Genomic DNA, 4,965 nt, shown 5'->3' with positions numbered 1-4,965 from the left:
ATGAATGTGCGATGTTATTACACAGGGGAAATTGAGGGTGTGGCTTAACCAAATTCATTGGCATGTTTGTTCAATGGAGAATTCGACCTTCTCATTATTGACCAACATTTTGAGAATGTTTTAGGAACATAATTTTGATATTCCAATAACATAATTTAAAGTTTCACGACAATGGTTCGAACCCATGATTCCGATTTTGAGGTGTACTCACTACACCATACGGAAAGTCATGAAGAATTGCAGAGGTCTGCATAATTTAATTCATGAGGTTCATCGATGCTTCTCATCGAAACGGACCACTTTTAGTAGAACAAAATTTAGTAGAGTTTTCGGGGACTGACTATAAAAACCCCAAAATTCTTGAGGAGGGCAGTTAGTTGCAGTTAGTTCCAGTTCTTGTTCCAGTCCAGTTCCAGTTCCAGAAGACGCCCCAGACCAGCCAGACCCGCCAGCAGCCACCAGTAGCAGAGGTTCCAGTCCAGCCGGACTTAGCGGTGGAGGCCGCAGTCCGCCGGGACTTAGCCGCCGAGAAGAGTCCGTCGGGACTTAGCCGCAGTGAAGAGTCCACCCGGGACTTAGGAGTTCGGGGTCTGGCATGGCTCGGCGCAGTGGTCTGGAGGACAAGTCTGGCTTCAACGTAGAGAACTGGCTCGACGAAGATCTTAATGCAAAGTGATGTGATCGTGCGCGTAAAAGTTGAGAGTGTTACCGCAAAAATGTAATCTTTAAAAAGTGTAATATACAAATAAGTGAAGTTTACTGATCTGTTTTGACTCTACAAGTAAATATCACAAAAATCCTGAAAGCCTAAACCGCTCGGGCCGTTCACCGTCTCTCAAATAGTGAACTATTCCCCATATATGTTGTTAGCAATATTCACTATTTGATTTTTTCCTCTAGCGATACTATGTCAAATGTTTTTTGAAAGTTCATTTTTGCGTATAAATTTTAGGGATTTCACTATTTCTCAAATATTATTTTTATGGTTTTAAATAGTTATTTGAGTGATTTTTCATGGCGCGTTACATTTTGGGAAATAGTTGTAACAACTCGAATTAACATCAATTTTTCAAGGGTTTTCGGATTTTTTTTTAGCAAAAAAACAGTACAGTTTTTTTTTAATTTATTTTGTCATTTTAGTAGTACAATGATCGAATAATCCTAAGCTAAAAAAGGGAGTTCCTTTTAACAGGTGTTTAATTCAGGGAAGAAGAGGTATTGCGTGTGTCTAAATTCAGGTTTGGCTTGTTAAAAAAATAAGGCATTTCTAATTCTAAACTCAATAAATCTCAAGGAAACTTTCGCTACAGCAGGAGGTTGATCAAAGTCGTACGCCCCATCCAGCACAACGGTAGTATTTGCGATGCCAGCTCCATCTTCGCCATCCTGTGGACGTCGTCGATCAGGTACTCTGCTTGACTTGAAATTGCTTGAGAAAGGAAACGGCGCAGCTGTATCACGCCGGTTATCTGTAGTTTGTGGGACCGCTGGTTGATGAGAGCGTGTCGTACCCTGATGATCTTGTCGCACTTGACGAAATTCAAGTTCAGTTCAAAGCAGGCTTCAGGTACAAACCTTGAAAAAACAAAACAAAATAAACCACAATGTATTTATTTACAATATAATATTCAAGTCCCTTGGTGATATTCCACTCTACGTTGAATAAATTACATCCTCGATACAAAATCTGTAAATAATTCGAGTTTCACATTTGAAATGGGAGAATTTTGAGAACATAATTTGAAAGCGCAAATCAAACAGAGTACTTCTGATTTATCCGATGGACAAAGAACGAGCTTGACATAAAAAAGCAATGTAGGAATAAAAAATAAAACTTCTCGACATACATACCAGTACATTCTTTGTAATGTTTCCACTTAGGCCGAAGACTCTCGGGCAGCATTGGTTTTATTGCCAGCTCCGTCAACAGAATATCAACTGCGGCTTGGCCGCTCGAAAAGATTTGAATTTTGCTATAGAAAAAAAAAATCCGTCCCAAACTTTACCTTTGTAGGGAGAATTAGGATTCTTCTCCTACATAGAAACCTAGATTGATATCCGGATTTCAGTCCTGTGAAATAGAAAAAGAAATCACAAGTATCGATTCCGAGAGGTAAATTTTACAAATCAGGAGCAACATATGAAAAGGGGCAGCTGGGGTCGGAATCGCAAATCTGGAAAGGTACTTTTCGTCGAAATCTGAAAAAAACATGTTTGTTTGCATTAAAATTTATTAAAAGTTTGCGTGATTTTCCGGTTGATTTGTTTTGGTTGATTCAAAGGTCAGTTCTTGAAAGTAAACAAACCTGCTGGAGTTTCACGTAGCACCCTAGAAGCAGACACTTCTGAAAACAAACGATCCGGAAAACCACTCAATTGTCTCCTTTGTGTTGTTTTTCCTCCTCGGCGGCTTCGATCCCGCTGGACGGAAGGATGGAACTTTTTTTTCTAGCTGCTCACGGATGTAAACAAACGCAGCCAATACTTGCTGTGAGGATGGAAGGCAGTTCTTTTTACACTCACTTTTGAAAACACAACACACGAACGCGAAAATAGTGAAGATGCTAATAAACAATCGCGAACCGCGACGACCACGACGAAACGCACCAAAACAAGAGGAGTTTTGACTTGTCAATTTCCAGCGCAGACTTCTTTTGTTTGTCGCCGCGCGCGACGGGAGAAAACAGAAATATAAATACAAGAGAGAGAGCGCGCGCTTTGTGGACTAGCCTTTCACAACACACAAGTTTTTGCTGTAAAATACAAAACAAAATGCTAAATTCCGTATTTTTAATTTAATACCATTTTGAAAAGTTGAAAAACATCGTTTTCAAATAAATTTAGCTACTTTAATGATCTTTTTCAATTTCAAGCTGTGAGTTTTTCAAAAACGGAACGTTATAAAAAAAATTACTCACTCTCTCTCTCTTAACATGACCCTGCGTAAATGCTGCACCATGTCCTGTCGCGTCAGCGCGTCGTACAGTTCGTCCGCCCGGCATCGGAACTGCTCATTATGCTGTACTCCACTTTCGATTCCCTTGATCCCAAACAGGTAAGCTGAGGCGCTTCGTACACAGCCGTTTGGGACTTGGACATCACCATGTCTTGCAGCATAGGCACCGCGTCCGAAATGATTTCTGCGAAACGGATCGAATCCTCCAGGAAATTGACCTCGTTTCCTTCTTCTGGAACTCCTCGTTCAGCTTCAAGCCGTGCCGGGTCTTGACGTAGTACACTTTCAAGAACATCATGTAGAACACGCACTGCTGTTCGGTTTTCTTGAGCGCCGCGTCCTGCTATACCATCTTGTTGCGAATTTCCTGCGGCTGGCAGTCTTCCGTCCCATACTGCCTGCAAAGTTCCGCCAGGGAGAGCTTAGCGGAGAACGGATTATGCTCGAGGGAGGTTTTGATCAACGCGATCGAGTTCTTGCGCACCAGCAGTGACTTGTCCTCGAGCCGTTCGACGGTACCTTCTAGCACCTGGTGCTGCCAGCTAAGTGGAACCGCGTTCTGGCCCTGAATGTAGTGCCTAATCTGAAGCACCTTCGAGCGGACATGGGCCGAAACGTCCATCGTGTGGTTGAACAAATCATGCAGGAAGTCATCGCGCGTTTCCTTCAGCTCATCGGCCAGTTCCTCCTAGGTAAGCTCAGTCACGATGGCTTTGCCCATGATCTGCAGGACACAGTTGTGCACCACGTAAGATTCCAGGTTCCTCAGTTCGTCGCTCATCGTGGACAAATGTGGAATGATAAGCTTCGCATCGAGCATTCCCAGCTCCAGCAACTGGCTCATGTGCTTTGCCGTTTGGCTGTCGGTCGTGTCCACGTTGAGCCGCTCGACCAGTTCCTTGATCAACACCAGGTAGATCGAAGCGATGCAAACTCTTCGTACAGCAGCATCACGCCGCCAGCGATCGGCGCAATGGTGCTCCATAATCTGCAAGATTCGCACCGGATTACGCTGAAAACGAAAGATGTGTGATGATCTCAAAATAATTAAACGAAACATGTTCCAACTTACTCAACAAACGATTCCTCGCAAAACCGGCGGAGCTTCTCCAACGGCAGTTGAAACAGATTGTACAGCACCTCATCTTTCGTTGTCCTTCAGCGCCGGCACCCGGTCCGCCCGCGGCAGTTCCGACTGAACCAGCTCATCCAAAACATTCGTCCCGAACCGGAAAATCTCAATAAACAGCAGATTGCACGCACGAAACAGGGTCCGGAATCGGCCACCACAATTATTTTGCACCTCCATTTGCAGCAGCGACAACTTTTTGTTTTGACGGTTTTGACAGATGTTCAAAGGGGGGTTCGGCCATTTATGTCGATCATGTCGATTGATTAATTAAGTCGATCTATATTATGCAATGTTGGATACAAGTGGAATGCATTAAAACTTGGATGCAACCAACGACATTGAAACGCATGAAACTTTTTTTTGAAAATGCAGCCCAAGCAAATTGGGTACTAAAGCCCTATGTCCATTTTTATGTACAACGGTAAAAAACACGATTAAAAACCATTTCTGATCACTTTTTTTTCATTTTAATGCAAAAAAAATATTGGTCCCCTTGGAACGAGCTGTCAAGTAGGACCTTTTCTGTCAAGAAGGGCCGTGAAGTTAATTTTTAAAAATTGAATTAAAAATCCATTTTAAATCCTTTGAGGTCGTTCAAAAGGTCATTGTACTCAGAAAAATAAGCTTTATCGTAGTGAACAATAATATCACAAATTTAAGCTTAATTTAAGGACCCAATTGTTGAGAATTGGTTTTGTTAAAAATAATTAAACTAAAAAATAAGGCCATGTAGTTGAATGTTGATGTCACCAACAAATTTTGGCCAGAGTAGGATGCTATGAAACTATGTTTTTGCCTTCCTCACTTTACTGAGGAAAGGCTATAAAATCACTCGAAAAACGAACTTTTTAGTTAGACCTCCTAGATCTACCATCAT

General features: G+C 42.2%; 1 pseudogene; it reads right to left on the bottom strand.

Moving 5' to 3' along the window:
• Window positions 1-1,132: 1,132 nt before the first annotated feature.
• Window positions 1,133-4,710, bottom strand: LOC120427738 (uncharacterized; annotated as a pseudogene).
• Window positions 4,711-4,965: the final 255 nt, after the last annotated feature.

The sequence above is a fragment of the Culex pipiens genome, unplaced genomic scaffold, assembly GCF_016801865.2.
Source record: "Culex pipiens pallens isolate TS unplaced genomic scaffold, TS_CPP_V2 Cpp_Un0199, whole genome shotgun sequence".
Lineage (NCBI taxonomy): Eukaryota > Metazoa > Arthropoda > Insecta > Diptera > Culicidae > Culex > Culex pipiens.
This window is presented reverse-complemented; position numbering and strand designations above follow the sequence as displayed.